Genomic DNA, 26,098 nt, shown 5'->3' with positions numbered 1-26,098 from the left:
TTTTTTTTTTTTTAAAGATTTTTTATTTATTTATCTGAGAGAGAGAATGGGAGACAGAGAGCATGAGAGGGGGAGGATCAGAGGGAGAAGCAGACTCCCCGCCGAGCAGGGAGCCCGATGCGGGACTCGATCCCGGGACTCCAGGATCATGACCTGAGCCGAAGGCAGTTGCTTAACCAACTGAGCCACCCAGGCGCCCGAGCCCTAGTTTCTTTTGGTGGAGAATGGTATTTAGAAACTAAGATCTGGGTACTAGATATATGCTCATTTCTACAAGAGTGTCATTACTAATAGACCCTCTGAGTCCACAAAGGCAGGAAAATAATTACCTAACCCACATCTATATTTCATTTTATTTTATTATTTTATTATTTTATTATTGTGGTAATTTCTCTATCTACCCACCTACCTGTCTATCTCCTATCTATCTATCTATCATCTGTCTATCATCTATCTATCATCAGTCTGTCTATAATCCATGAGTTAACACTGATATCTCTAAATCCTAATCCAACAGCAAAGTTAATTCTCTTTCCCCGTCCATATTTGTAACTCCCTTTTATGACAGTGAGAAATCTCCCTGCTATTCTCCATAATGTACTTACTCATTTATTGAATCCTAGAATATACAGAAGGTAGTTTCGTAATTGTTAACCTGTAACTCTGTGAGAAGAAGCCCATTAACTAGAGTACAATATTTGTTTAGAATTCTCTTTGTCTTTCGCTTGAGGTTATATCATCCAAAGATTGTGTTAAAAAATTACCTGGGCTAGCTTTCCATCCCCCTGCCCCCGGTGTGGTCATCTGAGTATGGTTCAGTTGACTTATTTCTGTTTAGATTCCTTTTGAAGTTTTTGTTTCCCCATATTTGTTAATTTTAATTCTTCTTTTCTTGAGCATGTGAAAAATGACATAATTCTGTAAGTTAAAACTGTACAGAAAGCGACACCTCCCATTACTTCTATCCTCCCACCTTATTCCATTCATCTCCACTAAGTAACCAACCTCATTTGTTTTCCTGTATTTCTTTTTGCACAAATGAGCAGATGTCTGTGTATTTCTTTCTTACATGAAGAGTAGCATCCTATAGATCCTTCCTTGGGCTTTGCTTTTTTACGTGACAGTACATCCTAGCAATCACCTCTTCTCATTTCCTAGAGCTCTTTCTCATTCTTTGATTACAGCTGCCTAATACAGCCTTGTGTGACGGTACCATAGATTATTCAACCACCTTCCTATGTATGAGCTTTGGATTGTTTCCAGTATTTTGCAATTACAAACAATGTTGCAGTGAGCAACCTGGTGCATATGTATTTTCATTTTGCCGAAGGTATGTGTTCAGGGTAGACTCCTAGAAGTGGAATGGGTGTGTCAAAAAGTAAACACTTATTGGTTTTGTCAGGTATTGACGAAATTCCCCTCCTGAAAGGTTTGTACCAATTTGCATTCCTATCAGTAGTGTGAGAGAGGGTCTTTTTCCCTAAAACCTTGCCAACGAAGTGTTTGCTGTACTTTTTAATTTTTGTAAATCTGATAGGTGGGAAATGGTATCTCAGTAATTTTAATTAGCATTTTTCTAATTACGAGTAACTTGGAGCATCTTTTCATATGCTCTAGAGCCTTTTTGGTGTGCGTGTGTGTGTGTGTGTGTGTGTGTTATCTGTTTATGTCTTTCTCCCTTTCTCTATTGAGTTTTTGGGTCTTTTATCCTCAATTTTAAGAGTTTTTATATTAAGGCTATTAGTTTTCTAACCTGTGATATATGTTGTAATTTCTCCCAATTTGTTGTTTCCTGATGGTGTTTATTTTTCTTTGCCATACAAAAGCGCTTTTTAAAAAGAAGATTTTATTTTTAAGTCATCTTTACACTCAGTGTAGGGCTCAAACTCACAACCCCAAGATCAAGAGCTGCACCAGAGACTGAGCCCGCCAGGCGCCCCGCAAAAGCGTTTTTACATAGTCAAATATCAACCTTTTCTTTTATCGCATCTGGATTTGAGTCACAGTTAGAAAACCTTTCCTCACACCCAGGTTAAAGAGGAATTCACCCAATTTTCTTCTACTATTTGAAGAGTTGCAGGTTTTACATTTAGATTCCTAATCCATTTGGAGTTTATCCTTGTGGGTGGTTATATGGTTTGGATCTCTGCCTATTTTCAAATGGCTGCTCAGTTATCACAACCCTGATTTTTTAAAATGTCTGTCTTTGCCCCAATGATTTGAAATGTCCCCTTTATCATATATTCAATTCCACATATACTCGAGTCTATTTCTAGATGTATGCTCTATTTCTCTGGTCAATCTGTCTGTTCCTCTAATACCACACTGTTTTAATTATAGGAGACTTACAGTATGACTTTTAAAACTTTTTATTTTGAGATAATTGTAGGTTCGCATGCAGTTTTAGGAAATAATGCAACAGAGATCCCATATACCCTTCACCAAGTTTCCCCCAATGGTAACATCTTGCATAACTGTAGTTCAGTATCACAACCAGGACATGGGCATTGATGCAATCCATCCAACCGTATTCAGACTTTACCAATTTCACACGCACCTATTTATGTATGAGTGTATTTAATTCAAAGCAGTTTTATCAAATGTGCGGATTCATGTGATCGCTACCATCACCTCGAGGATCCTTGTTTTTCAAAAGTGTTTTATTCTAGGACCTGAAGCTTCCATATAAATTTTAAAATAAGCTTGTCTGTGTCTGCAAAAAGCCTTGCTGGGATTTTGATAGGAACTGCATTAAAACCATAGATCAGTTTGAATTGAAATGTTTATTATGTTGCATCCTCTAATCAATAAACACAGTAAGTCTCTTCATTTATTGAGATCTTTATTTCTTTCATAAGTATTTTGTAATTTTCTAGATACAGATCCTATGCATATTTTCTTAGATTTTAATATCTAAGTATTACATTTTCCTTTGGAGCAATTGTAAATGGCATTGTGTTTTTAAAATATGGGCTTTTGGGGGTATAATTCACATACCATAAAATTCATTTAGAGTGTGTGTTTCTTTTTTGGTATATTCACAGAGTTGTGCAACCATCACCCATATCTAATTTCAGAACATGTTAGTTACCCCAAAAAGAAACCACATACCCATTAGCAGCCACTCCCCATTCCCCTTTACCCTCAGCCTCTGGCAACTATTAATCTGCTTTCAGTCTCTATGGATTTGTCTATTCTGGACATTCCTATAAATGGAGGTGTACAATAAGTAGCCTTTTGTGACTGACTTCTTTCCCTTAGCATAGTATTTCAAGTTTCATCCATGTTCAAGCATGTGTTAGTACTTCATTCCTTTTTTATTGGCAAATAATATTCAATTGTATGGATATACCACAGTCTGTTTATCCATTCACCAGTTGGTAGCAATTTGGGTTGTTATCACTTTTTTACTACTGTGAATAATGCTGCTATGAACATTCATGTGCAAGTTTTTGTATAGACGTAGCTTTCATTTCTCTTGGGTCTATACCTACAAGTGGAATTTCTAGGTCATATGGTAACTCTGTGTTTAAGATTTTGAGGAACTGACAGAATGTTTTGCCAAGTAGTTGCGCAGTTTCACTATCTCCCCAACAACATATAAGGGTTCCAATTTTTTCCACATCTTCACAGACATCTGTAATTTTCTGTCTTCTTGATTATAGCCACTGGTGTTGAGCATCTTTTTGTGTGTTTATTGGCCATTTGTATATCTTCTTTGGTGAAATGTTTATTTGGATCCTTTGCCCATTTTTAAGTTGGGTTATTTGTCTTCCTGTTGTTGAGTTGTAAGGGTTCTTTACGTATTCTGGATACTAAACCCTTATCAGGTATATGAATTACAAATATTTTCTCCCACTCTCTGGGTCATTTTTCCACTTTGCTGATATTATATTTTAAGATTTTATCTATTTATTTGAGAGAGAGTGCACACAAGTAAGGGCAGGGGCAGGGGCAGAGGGAGAGGGAGAAGCAGACTCCCTGCTGAGGGAGGAGCCCGGACGCGGGCTTCTATCCCAGGACCCCGAGATCGTGACCTGAGCTGAAGTCAAACGCTCAACCAACTGAGCCACTCAGGCCCCTTTTTTCCTGATGGTATTATTTGTAGCACACAAGTTTCGATTTTATGAAATCTAATTTATCAATTTTTTTAATCACATGCTTTTGATGCCATATCTAAGAAACTCTTGTCTAATTCAAGGTCACAAAGATTTACTGCTATGTTTGATATGAATTTGGTCATTTTTGTTTTTACATTTAGGTCTGGCTTCCATTTTGAGTTAATTTTTGTGTATAGTGAAAAAGGGGTCAACATCATTCTTCTGGTTGTGAATATCCAGTGGTCACAACACCATTTGTTGAAAAGACTATTGTTTTGTCTTGGCACTCTTGTCAAAAATCAATTGAACATAAATGTAAGATTTATTTATTGACCCTCACTTCTATGTCATTAATCTATATATCTATCCTTAGGCCAATATGGTATTGTATTTTTAATTTCAGTTTCCAATTGTTTGTTGTTACTATATGAAAATGTGATTGGTTTTGTGTGTTGATCTTATGTCCTGTGACCTTGCTGAACTCACTTATTGGTTCTAAGAGCTACTTTGTCAAGTGTTTGGGGATTTTCCATTAGACAATCATGTCATCGGCAGATAGGGACAGATGTAGTTCTTCCTTCCTGATCTCTATGACTTTTATTTTCTTGCCTTATTACACCAGCTAGAACTATAAGTATTTTGTTGAATAGCAGTGGTGACAGCAGATGTCCTTGTCTTGTTTCTTTTTTTTTTTTTTTTTAAAGATTTTATCTATTTATTTGAGACAGAGAGCACGCACACGAGTCAGGGGAGGGGCAGAGGGAGAGGGAGAAGCAGACTCCCCGCTGAGCACAGAGCCCAATGCAGGGCTCAATCCCAGGACCCTGAGATCATGACCCAAGCCGAAACTGAGAGTCAGACACTCAACCGAGCCACCCACGCTCCCCCATTGCTTTGCTTCAGATCTTAGAGGAAAAACATTCAGTCTCTCATCATTAAGTATAATGTTAGCTGTAGAGTTTTTGTAGATGCTCATTATCACATTGAGGAAGTTCTCTGTTTCTAATTTTATGAAAAATGGGGTTTTTAAAATAATGAATGGGTGTTGAATCTGTCAAATGCTCTTTCTGCATCAATTGGTATGATCATGTGCTTTTTTTTTTTTAGCTTGTTAATATTGTGGATAACACGGATTAATTTCCAAAAGGTGAACCAACCTTGCAATCCCACGGTTTGCAAGGGTTTATACCACTTGGTCATTATATATTATTCTTTTTAGGTATTCCTGGATTTTATTTGCTAATGTCTGGTTGATTTTTTTTTTTTTTTAATTTAAGTTCATGAAAGATAATGGTTTTATGTTTTCTTATTTTGTACTGTGTTTGTCTGGCTTTGGTATCAGAGTCATGAAATGAATTGGGAAGTTTTCCCACCTTTTCTGTTTTCTGGAAGAGATTATGTAAAAGTAGTACTAATTATTTAAACATCTGGTAAAATTCTCCTGTGAAACCACCTAGGTGTGGAGCTTTCTCTTTTGAGAACTACAGATTCATCTCCTTAATTGTTATAGGATAATGTGGGTTATACACTTCATATTGTAGAAGTTGTGGTAGTTTGCTAATAATTTCTTTTTTTTAAGATTTATTTATTTATTTGAGAGAGAGGGAGAGAGTTCGTGAGCTGGGGCAGGGGCAGAGGAGGAGGGAGACAAGAAGACTCCCTGCTGAGCAAGGAGCCCAATATATCCCAGGACCCTGAGATCATGACCTGAGTTGAAATCAAGAGTCAGAAGCTTAACTGACTGATCCACCCAGGCGCCCCGTTTGCTAATAATTTCTTAAGGATTTTTGCACCTTTCTTCATGATGGGTCTCTAGTTTTCTTTCTTCTACTGTTTTTGTCTCGTTTTCATATCAGGGCAGTATTAATTTTATAAAATGAGTTGGAAAGGTTCCCTGCTCTTTATTTTCTGTAAGAGAATGGGTAGAGTTGGTATTAATTCTTCCTTAATGTTTGGTAGAATTCTCCAATGGAACCATCTGGGTCTGGTGTTTTATGGGAGAAAGATTTAAAATTATGAATTCAATTTCCTTAGTAGTGATAAGGCTACTCAAATAGTCTATTTTGGTAGCTTGTGCTTTGCAAGGAATTGGTCAATTTCACTTAAGTTGTCAAATTTGTGCATGTAAAGTTTTTCATAATATTCCTTTATTAGCCTTTTTGATGTCTGCCTGGTGTGTAAGCGATAGCTCTGTGCTTCATTTCTGATCTTGGTAGTTGGTGTCTTTCCTTTCAGTCTTGCTAGAGGTCAAGTTTGCTGATCTTTTCAAAGAATCAGCTTTTTGTCTCATTGATTTTTCTCTATCATTTTTCTGTTTTCAATTTCATTGATTCCTCGTCTTTATCATTCCTTAGCTTCTGCTGCCTTGGGTTTATTTTGCTCTTCTTTCCCTAGGTTCTTGAGGTATAAGCTTAGATTATTGATTAATCTTACATACTAATTTGAGAGCTTTCCACTTTTCTAATGTATGCATTTAGTGTTATAGGTTTCCCTCTCAGCACTGCTTTAGCTATTCCCGCACATGCTTTTATAAGTTGTGTTCTCATTTTCATTCAGCTAAATGCATTTTTTATTTCCTTTGGGACTTTCTCTTTGACCCATGGATTGTTTAAAAGTGTGTTGCTTAATTTTTAAGTATTTGGAGATTTTCCTGATTTGTTTCTGTTATTGATTTCTACTCTGATTAAAGAACATTGTGATTAAAGAACATACACTGTGTGATTTCAATGCTTTTAAATTTGTTGAGGTGTGTTTTAGGACCCAGGATAAGGTTTATCTTGGTGTATGTTCTATGGACCCTTGAAATGAATGTGTAATCTGCTGTTGTTGGGTGGAGTGTTCCCTAAATGGCATCTAGAGCCTGTTAGTCAGCAAAGTATTATTGAGTCCTTCATTTTTGTTGATTGTGACAAGTGGTTGTATCTATTGCTGAGCATGGGGTGTCGAAGTCTCCAAGTATCAGGTGGATGTGTCAATGTCTCCCTTTAGTTCTCCCTGTTTTTGCTTCATGTGTTTTGAGACTTTGCTGTTTGGTGTGTACACGTTTAGGGTCATTATGTCTTCCTAGTGGTTTGATTCTTTTATCATTATATAATGTCTGTCTGTCTCCCATAATATGCTTTGGTCTCAAGTTTTTTTCTGATGTTAATACAGCCACTATTGCTTTTTTTTAAATTAATGTTTGCATGGTATATCTTTCCATCCTTTTACTTTCCACCTAACTATGCTATTGTATTTGGAATATCTTGTAGGTAGAATTTAGTTGGGCCATTTTTTATAATCTACTCTGCCAATCTCTGTCCTTTAATTGGTGTGTTTAAATCATATAAATGTAAGATAATTGTTGATATGTTCCAGCTTACACGTGCTATTTTATTCTTTTCTGTTTGCTTCCTCTAGTTTGTGTTCCTCTGGTTCTCTTTCCTTGCGTCCATGTGGGTTACTTAAACATATTTTAGGATTACATCTTGATTTATACTTAGTGTTTTTGAGTATCATATTGTATAGTCATTCTTAGTCATTACTCTAGTAACCACTTAATGTTACTCTAATAGCTGTATATACAAGTAATTTATCACAGTCTACAGTCTACACTTTATCACTTTGAGTGAAGTGTAGAAGTCTTACTTCCATTTAGATCACTTTTCCCTCCCCTGCTTTTTAAATATAATTGTCTTAGCCATTTCTTCTGTACACACTGAGAATTAGATGAGATGGTGTTATAATTTTTGCTTCATCCATCAAATATAAGACTGAAGAAACTCACGAGGAGAAAGGCTTATTGTACTTATCACTGTTCTTACCTATTCTGAATTTCTTCTTTCCTTTATAAAGTTTCTTTTTCTGTTATCATTTCTTTTCTGCTTGGAGAACTTCCTTTAGCCATTCTTTAATGATGAGAGTATTATTAATGACATATCTTATTTTCCTTCATCCAAGAATGTCTCGATTTCCCCCTCATTCCTGAAGACTATTTTTTTGCCAGAGACCTAGTTTGGAGTTGACAGTTCTTTTCTTTCAGCAGTTGAAAAATGTTATGCCACTTCCTTCTGCACCCCATGGTAACTGAAAAGAAATCCCCTATCTTTTGAACTGATAGTTCTCTATGATTTTTTCCTTTGTCTTTTGTTTTTAGAAGTTTAATTATGAAGTGTCTTGGCATGGATTTCTTTGGATTTTTCCTGTTTGAGATGACCTCAGGTTCTTGAGTAGGTTTATGATTTTGCCAAATTTTGAAGGTTTTTAGCTATTATTTCTTTGACTAATTTTTCATTCTCACTCTCTCCTCTTCTGGGCCTCCAATAATACAAATGTTGGATCTTTTGTTGTTGTTGTCCCACAGGTCCCTGAAGGTCTCCTTTAATCTCCATCCTACTAATTAGCCTTGTCAGTGAGTTATTTTATTTTGGTTACTGTACTTTTCAGTTTTATCATTTCTATTTGGTTCTTTTTTTTAATAATTTCTATTTCTTTGCTGAGATTTTTTTATTTTGTTAATTTGTTTCAGAAATATTTGTAATTGCTTGTTGAGCTGACACTACCCCAGTGGGAAAATAAATGGGAGCATGCTTGGACCCCTGACATCTCTGGGCAGAGGAATCAGAGTATGGCCATCTGCTTACATAGGGTTGGGGGTGGGGTGAGGCGGAATATCAACTTCCGACTTTGCCTGGCTGAAACCACAGGACAAGGATGGCTTTTCTGTTGGTGTTGGCTGGAGCAGGGTAGGGAATTTTAAGAAAGTTTTCTGTCATTTAGTCTACCTTTCCATCAGTCTTTTGCCTAGTGGGAAAAGACTTTTATCATCATCATCATTATTATTATTATTGCCTGTGCCTGTTGGCAGTTCCAGGTTGGAGATTTCTGCAGCAGCCTGTTCAGGATCTATGGGAGTCAATAAAGAAACCCATCAAACTCCCTGAGGTGCTGTTCCTCAAGTCTCTAAATCCCTAGGTTGACCACCCACCCTCTCTTTCTGCCTTTTAGAGGTTTCTTAATACTTGTTTGTTATCTTATTTCCAGGTTTTGTTTGTTTCTGCAGTTTGCTTTTTTAAAACTTTCTAATTATGGTAAAATACACATAATGTGAAATGTTGTAGCATCTTAATCATTTGTAAGTGTACAGTCAGTATTGTTAAATTCATTCACGTTGTTGGGCAATGTGCAGGTTTTTTAGTTGCAAGAGGGAGGATCTGGGAGAAATGGAACCACTCCATCTTGGTGGGAACCAGAAGTGTCCTATAATATGTTTTCCTGGCTATTCTTGAATGTTTATTTTTCCATATGAAATTTAGTGTCAATTGTCTAGCAGCATTAAAAAGCCTGTTGGTACCTTTTTTTAGGATTGCATTTCATATTTATAAACTAAGAGAGAACTGATGATGTCTTTATGAGTTGAGTCATCCTATTCAAGAGCAAAGAGTATCGTTCCATCTGTTCGGGTCTACTTTCAAGTCTTTCGGGAGTATTTTAGCATTTTCTTCAGAGAGGTTTTGTACATGCTTGTTGTTTTTCTTCCTAAGAATGTTATTTTCTTTGTTGTTTCTATAAATGGGGTTCTCTTTCCTATTGTGTGTGTCCCCTCCTTGGTTGTTTGGGTACATGAAGTGAACTAGTGACCCTCAAATCTCTATCTCCAGCCTGTCACCTGAGCTTTAGACCCAGTGAGCCTTCAGGTCAGTGTGTGCGAGGATCACTTGCTCCTCTTTCCTGCTCACTATAATAATAGCAACAACACTCACCAGAAACTGTGTGGTTATTTCCAACTCCTCCTTTTACAGCCCCTCACCAGCTAATTAGTCATTCAGTCCTGATTCTCTAGCAGTTTAGAAGCCATGATCATGAAATCTGCATGTTAGGTGGAATCATAAAGTCATCTAACATAACCACACTTTGGACGCCTAAATTCTCTATTCATTTTCTTCATTATGTTGTTTCCTGTCATGCGCTTGAACATACATTTCCAGGGGCAGGAAACTTATTCCCTTATGTGGCAATCCATTTTATTCCTGCCCATTTCTGACTCTCTCTCTCTCTCTAGTTCATTATATGTATACACACACACACACACACACACATATGAAATATATATATATTTCATATTCAAGAAATATGTATGTGAGTGTACATAATATATATATGTGTGAATATATGTAATGTAATGTAATGAATAATAATGAAAAATATATATATATCAGGGCATTTTCTGAGCTGACCCCAGCCTTCCTCTCTCACATCATCTCCAACTACTCTGACAGACAGGGGTTGGGCGGGGAGGGTGGAAGGGAGGAGAAAAGAAGGAAGAAAAGGAGGGAGAGAAGGAGGAATAAGGAGCGAGATCACACTAGCTTTCCAAAGCTCATGTCAACATTAGTTGTGGATACTCCTTCTTTCCTACTCTATCAGTGCAGGTAAAGAGAACTGACAGCCTCGGCATCTTCAGCAAGAAGGCTGTCAGTGGTAATCACAGCAGGGCATTTTCAATGTGAATTCAATAAAGGATGTTCAGCAGCCATTCCCTACTCCCTTGACATAGTTGGGGTGTAGTGACACACATATGTTCCCGTCAGGGAACTTCCAGACTAGTGGAGGAGACAGGCCAAGAAAGAAATATAACATCAGGACCATAAATACAAAGCAGACTATAGAATGCTGCCTCCTCCACGAACCTCCAAAGGACATTTCTGTTTTCTGAAGGTATTGGTTGCCTGCAGCCTTGTAGTATAATTATTTCTAGACAGTTCCTTTAGGGCAGGAACTGTCTTTGGTCTATCTCAGTATATCTTCCACTCTGTCTTGTTTCCCTATCAGAGTTCCATTCACTCATTAGGATCCCCCTCAGATGCCACTTCTCCTGGAAACCTTTCTCTAGTCTCCTTAGTGAGAATTCATCCCACAGACATTTCTTAAGCACCTGCTCTGTGCCAGGTACTGGGCTAAGCACTGAGTATGAAATGCTGGTGTGGTGTGTTTTCTGCCTTGTAGGAACTTACAGTCTGGTCAGGCTTTATCACCCTCAAAGCCCTTCTGTTGGCACCTTCTGACATGTGTCACAGGTCAACTTCTCCCCCTGAGATCCAAGCTTAATGCCCTGCCCAGAGTAGATGCTCAGAGGGCTGGATGAATGGATGCCAGAAGGGTCTAAACAAAGTGACATTTGAGTTCAGGGAAGGGAGGGGGACGTATGGTTCAGAGGTCACATGCAGTGAGGAAGAGGTCATGCAGGACAGAAGCCAGCGCCCAAGCAGCTAGACCTTTGCTTAGGCCCTGAGGTGGTCAGTTTGGGAGCACCAGGGGCGCTAAGGGGCTGAAGGCAGGACAGAGAGGGCCTGACAAATGTGGAGAACTCCAAAGGCCATGCTTTGGAACTTTCCCTGGAGGGACTATGGTACCACCCATAGTTTTGAGCAGGGAAAATGGTCAGATCAGTGTTTTGGAAAGATCTGTCTGACTGCAGTATAGAAGACAAATTGGGAAGAAGAGACTAGAGGCAGAGGACGTCCCCTGAGAGGAGACTGTGGCAGGAGCACAGGGGGAAAATTATGAGGCTAAGCCAGAGCAGTGGAAGGAGACAGGCCTGACAGACGGCTGGGAGGCAGAATCAACAGATGGCTATTACGCCAAAGACAGGCTTGACTGCTGTTTCACCCACATAGAGATGTAGGCTAGAATTTGTGATAAAAATATGTTATTAACAAGCGTGGAAGGTGTTCAACTCAGGGACTTGAATGGTGTTGTGGGTGGAATTGTGTCCCCCAAAAAAGATACGGTGAAGCCCGAACCCCCATCACCTTTGGAAGTGACTGTACTGGGAAATGGGGTCCATGCAGAGGTACTCCAGTTCAGAGGTGGTCATTAGAGTGGGCCTAGTTCAATCTGACTGGGGTCTTTACCAGAAGAGGGAAAGGTGGGCACAGAGACACACAGGAGAAGGCCCTGTGAAGACAGAGACAGACATGGAGTGATGCAGCCGCCACAGAAAACCAATACAAGTAGCATGAAAGACAAGTGAATGGGCTCTCGAGGAATATTGAGCGGGTGCTGAGGGGACATTTGTGGCATAAAAGTCTAGCAGTGGCTGTGGTGGCTTCGGAAGAGATTGTCTTTTATTTCGGACCCAGCTTTTGCCTCATTGCTCTCTAAAGGGAGGCTCATCAGAAAAAAAAAAAAAAAAAAAAAATCCTGGGTGTTGCTCAGAAGTTGTCACAGGCTACTGTCAGAGAAACAAGATGGTGGCCTGCAGATCCGTTCTGTCCTGTGGGTTAAATGCTTACTCCCGGTCACAGGCTGGAGGTTCCCTGAGGAGGTTAGAACTCGGACCTCCCAGGGGGGTGTTCTTGCTCTACCTCCGCACGCCTCGTCTCGTCCTTCATCCGTGACAGTTGCAGAGACTGCAACTAGTATGTGTTCCAGCCAGAGGATTTTGGTTTAGAAAGTAGAGAAGAAGCAAAGATACTAAAAGTCATGTAGTCCATGCGCTGGAATATTCTTCAGCCATGAAAAGGAATGAAGCCCTGATCTATGCTACGACACGGACGAACCTCTCAAAAACGCGGAGGAAAGAAAAGCCAGATTATCACATATTAGATGATCCCATTGATATGAAATGTCCAAAAGAGCGAAATCCATAGCGACAGAAAGCAGATTAATAGCTGCCAGGGGCTGGGATGGGGAGTGGGACATGGGCAATGACTGCTAATGGGTACAAAGTTTCCTTTGGGGGATGAAAATGTTTTGGAACCACATAGAGCCCGCGGTTGCACAGCATTGCGAAGGGACTAAATGCCCTGAATTGTACACTTTAAAATGGCTAGCTTCGTGTTATGTGATTTTTGACCCCAATAAACAAAGATATTGCAGGCTTGACACCAGATTTTATTATTTGGTTTCTGAAAATTGGGAGGTTAGTAACCCTCTCTGTGGCCCCCACCACCACCTTCAGCTGAGGAGCAGGAAGCCAGAGAGCTCCCATTTGTCCACATGACATAAAGAGCAAGGTAGCTCACCCTCCTGAGAGCCACCCCAGAGCCACCGTGTGGAGGGAGACTTCCTGCTCCGTCTGGCTTCTGGGTGGATGAGCTGCAGCCTGTGTGGAAAAGGGCAGAACGCAAGCATAAGGAGGCAAGGCCCACTGCACGCACTCCATTGCTTCTAACGGGTCTCCACGAATGGTTATGATTTTACAGTGATTTCCTTCACTGGCAGCTTCTCCTTAGGCTGGGGCCTCCTGGAACCCTCTAGAAAATTCAAGTGAAAATACACCGGAGACTCTCATCCAGAGAGCGAGGAAAGCCCAGGCATCAGAACAATGAGAAAGTGCATTGATGCATCAGATGAAATATCAAAAATCGCCCATATCCCCATAGTCTGAAGCTCAGGGGTGTCGCCCAGAGCTAACAACTGAGCAGGGACCGCATTGTTTCCTTGCATTGGTTGAGGTGTAACTGGCCTACGACAAAGGCACGTATTCGATCAGTGTTGGCACGTGCGTGTCCCATCACCACAGTCCAGATAATGATATACCCACATCCCCAAAGTTGCCTTATGCCCCTAGACAGTCTCTCCCTCTTGACCCGCTTCATCATCCCAGGACAAGTGCTCATCTGCTTGCCATCAATGTCCAGCAGTTTGCGTTTTCTAGAGTTTTTCATAAAGGGAATCACAGAATAGGGACTCCTTTTTGTTCTGGCTTCTTTCATTCAGCGTAATGACTGAGATCCCATCATGCTGTGTGTATCCATTGTCCATTCCCTTTTATTGCCAACTAATACTCGCTTGTGCAGATTATGCCGCGATGGCTCATCCGTCCACCTGTTGGTGGGCATTTGGGTCGCTTCCAGTTTTGGGTTACTATAAATACAACTGCTGTCAACGTCCGGGTAGGAGTGTTTGGGTGGACACAATCTTTCATTCTTCTAGGTAAATATCCAGCAGTGGAATGCTTGGGTTATAAGGTATATGTTTAACTTTTAAAGAAACTCCAGAACTGTTTTTTCAAAGTAGTTGTACATTCCACACTGGTGTGATTTTTCAAATCCATGCCTTTCTGTGGGGTTAACAGAGGTTCGTGGTTTTTCGACCGGTTCTGCAGCAAACCAGACATTGGGCTGTGTCCAGAAATCACCTTTGGTCTAGTTTCAGGGGCTATATTGTGACATGAGATCGGAAGGAGGGGCAAGTGGTGAAGAGCAAAGTGGATGCGGGGGACAGAAGCACGTTGGGGACAGGGAAACATCAGCAGGAGTGAAACTGGCCCCTTTGAAGGAAGCCTGAGCTCTGCCGAGGGCCAAGGGAGGGAAGGGGGAGCAACCAAGCACGTGTTCAGAGCCTTTCTCCTGGCTTCCTGCAAGAGAAATGGAAACTCTCTGAGGAACGAAGGGGCAGTTTTCCTGGGCACCCACTTGCAGGCCCTGGAGCCCACCTGTGCGGCCACGTTAGGGCCTGGGTCTGGGAGCCCCTTGCCATGGGGCAGTGCACATCTGGCTTCTGACTTGGAATAAGACAGAGAGGGCAGTTGTGACATGACCTGTTTTCCACCTGTTGCTAACTTCCTGTTGTACGTTGCCTTTCATTCTCCTGTTACCTCTTTAAAGGCCCACTGGAGAAAGGCAAGGTGGAAAGGGGGCTCGGGGTGAAGTCTTTGTTCCCTGTCACGTGGCCAGGGAAGATGAGATCCGAGCACGCAGGTCAGGAAGGAAAGGCATGCTGCCCTCGGGCCTCCATCACCTCACAGAACCTGGGTAGCAGTGAGCAAAATCCAGTGTTGCCCAAACAGAACTACTCCAAATCCCAGACTGCAGCCTTGCTTCCTTAGCTTGTTAGAGTACAAGTGCCCCTAGGATCCTCTGGGTGCCTTTGGGGGCCCTTGATGCCCCAGCAAAGAGGAGGTGGGTGTCATACTCCCTGGAAGATCCATCCTGTTAGTATTTTTCCATCAAGATAGTAACACACTCCTTCTAGAAGTTTTCTGTGGCAAACATTGGCGGGGTTTGGGGCCCCACCAAGGGAGACGCAGACAGAGGAGCCAAGCTGGCCTGGAGTGAGGCAGGCCAGTGACCCCTATCCATGGAGCAAGGGCTTCTAGGAGAACCTAGAAGAGTGGCTGGAGTCTGACTCAGCCTCTCCCCTGCCCCTCCCTCAGACGCCCCCTCCACTTCATTCTCATCTCTGAAAGCTGCTTCTCAGCCATTTCCCAGGAACGACTGACTCATGATCCCAAGCTGTCTCACCAGGGAAAAATGTTGGAGTGCCCGTCGATTACAAGCCATGGGCATGGCCTCTGTCCGAGTGGGCCCAGCCATCCTAAACAAACAAGCATGCCTGTTTCTGGAAATGAGACACAGAGCTCTCAGGAGAACCTCTCTAACTAGCAATCAAAAGGCTCATTATACCTGGAGATGGGGTGGGGGAGGCTATAGATTCTAGGATTCTTAGAGCAGCTGTGATGGGATGGCTTCTGAACATTCTGGGACCGATCTGGTCCTCAAGCCTTCTGGAAGGGAAGAGGATCGGTCCTGGGCGCTAGTGAAAGTACTCTCAAAGGCTGGGATTCTTAACCCTTAACGTGCTATGGATATCCTTGGCTTTCTGGTGAACCTTACAGACCTTTTCAAAAAAAAGCCGTTCTTAAATACAAAACAATGGGATCACAAGGGATACCAGTTAGACTGAAATAGTTAGCTAAGTAGCCAACATATGTAAATATATCACAAATTTGTTTTGTTAAAAAGTACTTCCTAACACATTAAATAAGATCTAGCGGTAGGTCTCATAACTACTGTAATTTCAAGGTAGTGATATTTGGAGATTCCTACTATGACCGTAATGTGAAATAAAAATGTCTTTGATTTCTCTTGGTGACAAAGTCACAGGTTCTGTAAATATTACAGTGGTGTGTTGCCAACATTCATAATTGAAAGGAATGCTAACTTTCAGTGAAAGTAGAATGTCAGTGAAAATAGAAAATGTAATTTTTTCCTGCATTCAACTTTATGGACTCTCTAAATTCTACCCATGAACCCTAGGTTAAGACCCTCCTGCTAAGACAACACTGAAACCCAAGTTAATTGGTTGCTGTTGTTGTTTTTTTCCCTGATTCATCAGCTAAGTCAAACTGTTGACTTTACAGCTTTTTCTGGTACAGTACTGTACTTTCTTCTTACTGCCAAAGCACAACCAGGGAACTTAGATTCCAGTCCTTGCTCCCCGCTTGTGAGCTGTGTGATGTTGGGTGACCTGCTAAACCTCTCGGAATTTAGTTTTCTCCTCTGTGAAATGGGAATAACAAGAGTACCTACCTCCTGGTGTTGACATGAGGATTAAATGAGACAACGCCCGTACAACATCCTGGCCCCGTGTTAGCCCTTAATAAAGACGGGCCGTGATAACTATCATTAAGGAAAGAGTTCAGAAGCCAAAAGGCTGCCTGTGTGTGACCATTAATAGTAATCTGCATTCTCCTTCGGTGATTTATCTATTTGCCATCTCTACGATCCCGGAGTAGAAGGCATCGGACACACACAGACAGGGGAGGGGCCGCAGTGTGTTAGAGCAGGGGCACGCCCGCTCCCGAAGGCCAATTGTTACATTTGCAGGAATTTTGCTGGTGGCCAGAAATCGGCCCCAGTGACAGCTTTTCCCCCTGGAGAGCTGCATGTTAATTATTTACCAGCACAGCCCTGGGAGAGGGGGGTGAGGGGCTTCTCTCCCCACAGGGATGGTGGGACAAGCTCTGCTGTATCCCTAGATAGGGAAGGTGTGAAATGTCAGATGGGTTTCGGAGGAGAAAACTAACTGTTCCTCGTGGTGTAAGTTAATTTCACTTTCAGTCTATTGATTCTTCTATCTACAGAGTTTGGGATCAAGGAAAGAACAGGTTTTTCTTGATTAATGTTCTCAGTTCTTGATAATTACTTCCATTTCAGCAATTCTGCAAAAGGATCTGTTTTGAGATAAGGAAAAAAAATCTCTGTTCTCTTTATCTGCAGAGTACAATATTCTTTTTACTTAAAATCCAACATTTTTATGTACTGGTAACTTACTTCCATGTCAACTTTTATCTAAGATTCCAGTGCCTTCTTCCCGGAGAGTATTGCAAAGGCACACAGCAGAAAAGGGAGTTTACTGATTATGCAGCCCTGTTAGCATTACTTGAGTCCAAATGTTGGCTTAGATGGTGTTTTCAGAACCCGTAAGTGGATGTTTATGTCTGCAAATGGAAGCGCTGAGTAGCTACACTTGCAGGGCCAATGCGGGGGAGGCAGTCCTGGGGTGGTGGTTTGCTCAAACATTGGCATTTGGTTGCATGAGCTGTTTTCCAGTGCTTCTCGGCTAGCTTGCCACAGTCTCTAAGCCGGTTGTGTTCGCTGCTCTCCACCTGGTGTGGATACTAACACATGATGGAGAAAGGAAACATGGCAGAGGTGGCACGCGAGAGGACTCGGGACTGTGGAGAAGGATGGCCACAGCCTCTCGTGTGGGGATGCTGTGGGGTGCTCCACCAGGGAAAGTGTGCAGCTCAACTCTCTGTGGCCTTGAGGAGCTCTGCAGAGACTGGGTGGCCCGCCAAGCTATTGGTCCCACACTCTCCCCCCACCCGCATGCAGTTGCTCTTGGATGGTATGTGTTCTCATGAAATATGGGTACAACCAATTGGTTGGGTGCTTCAGGGCGGGCCACTCCTTCCTTTGCCTGTGGTCAGCATTATTGGGGTCCATACAGTAGTAGTCCATGTCTCTGACTCTCCTCTTGTGAAAACCTCACTCAACTGGATAATACCTCTGGCTGGCTGCTTGGCAGTAGGTAGACAAGCTGGCCTAGTCATACAGACTGGATATTAATACCGTCATTACCCAAAGATGACAAGGAGTTAGGGATGGGGGTCATCGCTGCCAAAATGGGCTCTGGCTTCTGGAAGCAAAAGTCGTCAACTGGCAACCTAAAATAATGTGAGCCACTTGACTAGTCTGGGTTCATCCTTTTCTCTTCAGAGAAAGTGGGCAGCCTAGTAGCCTGTCCATAGAATCTGTGGCTCTCAGAAGCAAACCAAACAGTGGTCTCTATTCGTGTGTGTTTATACCTGCGGCGATTTCAAGTCGTTCCTGTCAAAATGTAGCTGCTTTCCAAAATGTGTTTTTTAAATGTAAGTTTCACACTTAGGAATGGAGCGGGGGGAGGAGAGAGGAACATAATATAAAGTAAGGCAGAGAAATTGGCTCCTATACTTGACATAGAAATGGGCTGTGGATAGGGCTGTCAGAAATTGAGCCTGACCTTGAACTTGATGGTAGTGAGCCCAAGCCTTGGAACTGGGTGTGTCCCTTCCCCTCTTGTTTTGCTAGTGCCCTGTGTGTTCTGGGCCCAGATGGGAATGTGACTTCCTGGAGGGCACAGACCATGGTCCCACCTCACATTGTTTGTCACCCAGAGAGGACACTGAGGCCCAGAAAGGGGCAGGGACTGCCCCAGGCCCCATGGCAAGGGAGCCGCCCTCAAAAGCCCAGCCTCCCGACTCCTAGGCCAGCCCTGAGCTCTGTAGACTGTCTGAAGCCTGCTTAGGTCTCTTCTGCTGTCTGTCACCCACCTGTGTTTGCACCCAAGTTAGGAATTTTCTAACGTTGGGACCCTTTCCAGGGGGGATTCCCACACCTGCTTCTTACCGCATGCCAGGCTCTCTTCCAGGAACTGGGTATTCAGCGTGGGGCTCATGTTCTGGGGAGACTGGACAGACAGAAAAACAGTCAACACTGCTCTGTGACCATGACAATGTTTCATTCTGCCTGGCAGTTATTACCACAGTGGCCTGCTTCCCCTCTGCCAGGACATGGATGGGGGCCTAGAGGAAGAGAGCGCCCCGAGCTAACATTCGGTGGGGCTAACCATGTGGTAGCACCTGTTCTAAGCGCATCACAGGTTATCATGCCTTTGATCTTCATCACGACCCCATGGGCAGAGGCAGTCATCACCATCTCTCTTTTACAGTTAAGGAAACATAAACAGGTTGAGTAACTTCCCCAAGGTCACATAACTAATCAGTGGCAAAGCTGAGATTCAAACCCAAACCATTGGGTGCCAGAGTCCGTGTTTTAACGGCTCGGCTACTATAATGCCTCTCAGGATGGCACAGAATTTGAAGTCCAGACCCCCCCCCCCCAGTTCCAGGAAGGCCCAACAGCCAGTCCGGGGTCCACCCTCGGTCCCCCCACTAAGGGTGATGACCTTCACTCCCAAAGGAACGCTGAGGCAGCCATGTGCTAGCCGGCTGTCACAGGGCCTGGCCAGTGCCCCATTCCCCTTCCTCAGCCAAAGCACCCTCCTCTGGGATAGGAACCCCAGCCCTGTTCGCCTCACAGAGTGGTTGTGAGGTGCGGAGGAGCCAGCTCCGATCCCACCGCCCCCCGGAAACATTTAGCAGCACTGACCATCACCCCCCGCCCCCCTCCCCCCGGTCTGGCTCCAGGCTGGGACAGACAGCAGGTTTTGCAGAGAACCGGAGACCGTTGTCTTGCTGGGCCAGCTGGGCACCATCACTGCCTGAGCTTTGGAGCAGTCGTGCGCAGTGCCCCTTGCATGTGGCCTCCAAAGCAGCTGTCACCACACCCCACGCTGCCCGGTCCCGAGATGGCCCTGCAGACCCGCCCAACAGGACCCTTTGCTGCCAGGGTGGCTTTCTGTGGCCCCTTTCCCTCTTTCCTGGGTCCCGGCAAGCCAGCCGCGCGGGCTGTCGGGGCCCTAGGAGCAGAGACTGCACCGCTGGGCCGGAGAAGCGGGCAGGCTGCCAGTGAACTGAATCCGCTTGATTTAACTGGCTTGTGTGCTCTGTGAAACATTGTTTTTGGTCAAATGTAGGGAATCGAAATTTAGCCATTAAAACCATGTGATCTACAACCATATTAAAAGTGAAGGATGTAAAAGTGCCCCCACAAAATGCTCTAAAGCTAAATAAAACAGTGTTAGTGCGGCCGGACAGATTCTTGTTGAAGGAAACGTAATCACTCGCTAGGAAGAGAAAAGTCCACGTGTCAGCAAATCAACAACACCGGGATTCCATTTTGTACTTTTAGCCGCAGACGGGAATGTGGGGGCCCTGAGACGCATGACCCAGTGTCAGAACACATGAAAACAATCATGAGCGCGAGAGGGAAAGAGTGCAGTTCGCTCCACAGTCCCACCATCAAGGGGGGAACATCAGGTGACAACAAGCTGTCCCCAGTTCTCCTCACATTGCACCCCCACCAAGCACCCCTCCGCCTCCAGGCTTCTGCTGACTCTCACCCATCCACACAGCTGGAGGAACCACCCACCTCTCCAGCTCCATCCTCAGGCTCTTCCCTTCAGGTGGACTCCCCTTCTCAGCCAGCTCCCTGCATAGTGTGCTTCCTATCTGGGCAATTCAGCAATGGACACTCAGCCATCACTGGAAGGCGGCGCGGGGCGGGGGGGCGGCCAGGGCAATTCCTAACAAGCTTACCCCGGACTTTTGGGAGCTTGTTACGGAGGTGCACCTTTTCCCTTCCCACATTACCCAGGAACACCACTTTCCAACAGAAGATTGAGTCAGGAAGGGGAAGAAAGGCCTAAGACAGGGAAGACCAGAAGAAACTCTCTTCCGCTAGCAAGAAACAGTCATTTAGAGCTCATCGCACCAAGAGTAAGACTCCAGATTTCCTGAAGATGCACCAGAGTTGGGGGCGGAGAGCTGGGGGGAAGGGTGTGCCCCCAGAAGAGAGAAGGTGGCAAAGAAACACCACAGCCCGGAGTTCCTGGATAGTGAAGAGACTCGTCGTGCAGAGATCGATGGGCTGGTGGTGCTGCTCAGCTAGAGTTGGAGACCGTGACGGATGAGGGGATTGTGAGGGGGTGGCTGCGTGGCCAGGCACGGAGGGGAGAGCACTTGCTAACAAGACCGTGAACCCTCATCACGGAGCATTAAGGAATCACACACAACTGCAAAGAGGAACCATAAACCACCAAATGGGCACGTACACCCAAACCACCAGAAAAGAAGTTCACCGTGCTGGATATCTTATGTAGCTACAGTTAGCATGGCTTCCTGGAAAAACTTAGAGCAGGTGAGTGAATGCATGCTTAGAAAAGGAAGCCAGTGAAAAGTGAGTGTAAGACAAAAGCAGAAGGAGTGGGGATCCCTCGGAGCTGCCATGGGTTCATTAGGAGTAGCCTGTTGTGTCGGAATGGGCTCCTTTTCTGTTGCAATTGCTCACTGGGCAGGTAGGTCAGAGAAAAGCAAGCAAGCGTTTTTAAACCTCAGCAAAGCATTTGGCATTGTCTGTTGTGAAATCCTGTTTACAGCCCAGTTATGTGATTGCGTAACCAATTAAAGGACTGAATCCCAAGGCCTTGGGCAATGGATTAATGTACTCCCTCAGGGAAGGAAGTCTAGGGGCAAGTCCCAAGGCTTCCTCCTGGCTGGTTTCACTTGTTCCTCAGTGATCTGGATGAGAACAGAGAAACCCAGATCTGGTATTTGCCCCCTGACGTAACGCCAGAGGGTGATGAAGTCTCTGTAGCATGAACTTGGGATCTAAAGAGATCTTAATAAGCTTAAGATTGTCATGGGAAATTTAACAGGGACAAATAGCTGGTCCTACGTTTGGGTTGTGAACCCATCTGCCCAAGTGTAGGATGAGGGAACTGTGGCTTGAGAAAAAAAACTAGGGACTTTTACACTTGTAATTGACCGTGACTGTAATTAGCAGTGAGCTGGGCCTGCCAGCAATGTCACCACGATCTTGGGCACTGGGTGTGACGGTGGAGGAGCTGCTATGTCCGCCCCTGGAGCTTGGAACTCAGTTCACAGCAGGTGATAGAGACAAGCAGAGGTGGCCAGCAGGGTGGTGAGAGGGTGGTAAAGAGGCTCACAGTTACATGCTCCAACTTCGGAGCTTTTTCATAAACACCCATGCAAGACCCTGAATACCAAGCCTTGGATTCATCTCATTCTGATTCTTCTGAGTACATTGACAAATGCTTTAAGAGTTGGAAAACATTTTAATGGAAAGCAGAGACCCTATCAGCCTCTGTAGATTTGCGGGCTACTCCCTCTAGCTTTCGATACCCAAGAAAACTCAGCAGAGATACTCTCTCATAAAAAGTAATTTCTTAGAGGTACCTGGGTGGCTCAGTGGGATGAGCGTCCGATTCTTGCTTTTGGCTCAGGTCATGATCTTGTGGGTCATGGGATCGAGCCCCACGTTGAGCTCCACCTCAGTGGGGAGTCTGCTTGAGTTCTCTCTCCCTCTGCTCCTCCCTCCACTCTCTCTCTCTGAAATAAATAAAATAAATCGTTTTTAAAAAAGAAGAAAAAAGCAATTTCTTAAATGAATATGAAATGAATTTCAGAAACCACCAGAGGCTTCTTAACCACTTTAAAAGGTACATATTATTAAAACAATACCTTTTGGATGCACTAAGTTTAACTTTACTGCACCTTACCTTCCCTGCAGTAGAGAATGAAAAGTTTGTCTCTTCTCATGCCTTCTGTACAACTCTCATCCTTTTCTTGTATGAGCAAAAAGAGGAAGGATGAATCAGGATGATACAGGCAGCTTGCTTAGATGAATAAGTGGACAGCTGATTGGATGAATGAACTGCAAAGTCTTGGCACAGAAGTGTTTCTTTGGAATGTTTCTGAATTCCGAACCAACTTCGTGCACAGCTGAAGGACAGTAACTGGTGACACTCCGTTGAAGAGCCTGGAGCTCTGTGGCTCTGTAACCTTCCATGCCTTTCAAGCTCTAGCTGTTTGAACCCTTAAACCCCAGAAACATACATTTGCATTTGGTCCAGAAATGGAGTCAAATATCTATCCTTGAAGGAGTTAGAGCAAGGACTTGTGAAGTCATGGGGATGGTACTGATTTGGATCGTGAAGAGATCGGTCCAGAAGGAATAAATGCAGTGGATCAGGTCGGGCTCAGGAGAAGCTCAGGTTGCATGCCTCCTGAAGCCCGACTCTATCCAGTCGCTTTCCTGAGACTTCCTCCTCCTGGTGAATTAGCACATGGCATATGTGGCCTCCACAGTGTTAAGCCCCAGCCGATGACATGGGTTTGTTTTTTTCTGTCTCAGGCAAGACAGGTTTGATCAGGAAAAGATGTCTTATTCAGTGCATCTTAGCATCTGGGCTTATGGGATGGGTCAAGTGCCATGCATTCAAGATCTGCTTGGGACTCCGCAGTCTCTCCTTCACTCGCGGTAGATCACAGCAGAGCGGCCTCGTGTTTGCTTACGCGGCGAACGCCGCATAGGACCGGCAATAGAAATCGGCTCATAGAGTTTGAACTGTGGAAATTCATTCTTGGCGATCGAGCAGAGCAGCCTACAAAAGTATCCGTGTCAGTTTTCCCTTTCGGCTCTTTTAGAAGCCAGAAGCCGGCTTCTGCACCACATTGCTCTTGCCCGCTTATCATGCCCGATCCTCCGCGTCTTGGTGACTGTGTCCTGGGAGGGAAGTGTCTGCAAACCATTTCCGAAATGCACGGCGATTTTCCCACTTTCTTTGGAAACCAGAGCCGTTGTTGCCAAGTCGTGATAAATATCTGGAAAATTAGATTGTTTCCTCCAAAGCTGGTGGTAGCAGCCTTGAGTGTTTTCTTTCATTTGTGAAATAATATCAGAAATATTTGCAAAGACGCATTTCCAAGAATGGAGAGAATTTATTTCATCATAATAAGTCCTAAAAGCACATTTTCCTCCCATCAAATGAGATTTCACATGAAGTCTGTGAGTGCCACACTAGGGTTTTTTCCTATTATTCTAAATCCATCTAAAGAGTGGAATGTGTTAAGGAAGACAACTTAAACATGAGATCTCCACAGATCTTTTCTGACCTTCAAAATAGTCTTTATTTTGAAAGAAATGGCTGCTCCGTTTCTTCTTTTAACTCACTACTCCTATGGGCCACTGGCTGAGTCCCCTTCCCTCCTTCTGTTCGCCTTCTTAGGCAGATTTCTCAGTCGGACCCACTACGGTATAGCTGGAGATAGAAGGCTGGACTGTGGGTGCAGACCTACGGGGACACCTCCTCGCCACGCCCGAGGACAAGTGCCATGTTCCCCAATTAGCTGTGGCCTTGTCTTCTCCCACTTTCTTTTTCGAGCACTTTGGCCTCTGAGGGGGATGAAGAATTCTTGAGCATTGTCCTAATTAGTGATCTAGGGCTCTGATCCCCAGATTGCCTTGTTTAGAAATCTGGGGGTGTGGGGGGGTTCCACAAGTCTTTGGTTCCATGCAGAAAGAGAGAACCCCAAGCTCCACCCAGCCCCACTGGGAGTCCAGAGCCGGCCTAGCGTGTCTCCAGTAGCTCTGGCTAGAATGTCAGAATAGGTGGACGGCCATAGAGGAAAGTCGAAGTAGAGGCTGCCAAGTCTGGGACTTGAAGAGCCTGGAGCTCTGTATTCACAGAGGTATTCACAGAGGGCTCTCTGAAGAGCCGAGAGCCCTCGGGTTTTATTAGGCTTCCTCTGTGAATACCTTTCCGAATGTGAACCCGAGGGAACATTCGCTCGAGTGCCTGTCCTCAGTCCAGCTGCTGCCATGGTACCCTGACGTGGGATTCAGGGTCTGGTCTCCCTGCTCGTCGTCCCTGGGATCCTGGACAAGTCTCTGCCTCATTTCCCTATCTATACCTAAACTCTCTAGTTTTCCCTCTCAATATTAACATTCTAGGACTCCAGCCAAGCTTCACTGTAAAGGAGGGACACAAAATGACACTGCTTCTGTCAGCACAGTGGCTTGCTCCATTTCCTGCACTGTAGGAAGGGGCTGCCCCCCCCAGTCCCGCCCCTCTGTCCCACAGGGCAGGTTCAGGTTGTCATCTGAAGAGCAAAGGGGATCAATGCCATTTTGCAGATGTGGAGCCCGAGGCTCATAGAAGTCAAGGGATTTGGGTAAGATGGGAGTGGAACCCTGGTCCCCTGACTCCCATGTTTTACCCACGATTTCTCCTCGGCCACCAGCTAACAGCACGCTGCACACCTTTACTTGCCTGGTTTGGCTGTGGTTAGCTGGCACCTTGGGCCCAAGCTGTTTCTGCACTCCGAAGCTATTGCCTTCTGAAGTTGCTACAAAAGCAAACCATGCCCAGCGCTTTCCTCCTCCCTAGTCCAGCATCACCAGTGACTCTTGTATGTTAAGTCCACGGACAGCACTGTTTTTGCAGTCATTTCAAGGGGAAATGAACCTTGCTTGAGTGTGTGCCTTAAGGCAAGTGGCAGGCAGGGCTGGAAAGGAGGGCAGCTACCGTTCTCTTCCCTCTGCCGGCCGCCGCTGGAACCAGCTGGAAGGTAGAAGGGCCAGGCACCCACCAGTACTGACGAGGCACTCCCAGCTTAGAGAGGGAGCGCTTCCTCCAGGGCCTCCAGTGCTGGGGTGTTTTCTGGAGGCAGAGATGGGGGGAAATCTGTGCGTCGATGTCTATCTTTGTGGGTCTGCATGTGTGTGTGTGTGCGTGTATCCGCATACATGTCTGCATGTGTCTATGTCTGTCTGTATATCCCTGTTTCTGTATGCACGTGTGAGTGTGTGTGTGTGTGTATGTCAGTATGCATGTGCAACAGCGTGTGTGTGTGTATGCATATGTAACAGCACACGTGTGTGTCTGTGTGTGTGTGTTTCGGTATGCATATGCAACAGCGTGTGTGTGTGTGTGTGTGTGTGTGTGTGTGGGTATGCATATGCAACAGCGTCTGTGTGTGTGTGTGTTTCAGTATACATATGCAACAGCGCGCGTGTGTGTGTGCGTGTGTGTGTGTGTTTCGGTATGCATATGCAACAGCGTCTGTGTGCATGTGTGTCGGTATGCATATGCAACAGCGTGTGTGTGTGTGTATGCATATGCAACAGCGCACGCGTGTGTGTGTGTTTCGGTATGCATATGCAACGCGTGTGTGTGTGTGGGTGGGTGGGTATGCATATGCAACAGCGCGCATGTGTGTGTGTGTTTCGGTATGCATATGCAACAGCATGTGTGTGTGTGTGTGT

General features: G+C 44.4%; 1 protein-coding gene and 1 long non-coding RNA gene across 6 annotated transcripts in view; one reads left to right on the top strand and one right to left on the bottom strand.

Annotated features, from left to right (window-relative positions):
- The window catches only part of LOC145717767 (uncharacterized), a 24,219-nt gene extending 1,618 nt beyond the window's left edge, over positions 1-22,601 (bottom strand). Inside the window, exons 1-2 of the long non-coding RNA XR_014141168.1 lie at positions 22,551-22,601; positions 22,228-22,355 (exon numbers count right to left, since the gene is read on the bottom strand). This is a non-coding gene — a long non-coding RNA (uncharacterized LOC145717767). The remainder of the gene's footprint in view (positions 1-22,227; positions 22,356-22,550) is intronic.
- Positions 1-26,098, top strand: part of MAMLD1 (mastermind like domain containing 1) — a 114,266-nt gene that overhangs the window by 14,775 nt on the left and 73,393 nt on the right. The gene's annotated exons all lie outside the window — the stretch shown is intronic.

Source organism: Leptonychotes weddellii, chromosome X (genome assembly GCF_054177405.1).
Source record: "Leptonychotes weddellii isolate Sample4059 chromosome X, ASM5417740v2, whole genome shotgun sequence".
NCBI lineage: Eukaryota > Metazoa > Chordata > Mammalia > Carnivora > Phocidae > Leptonychotes > Leptonychotes weddellii.
This window is presented reverse-complemented; position numbering and strand designations above follow the sequence as displayed.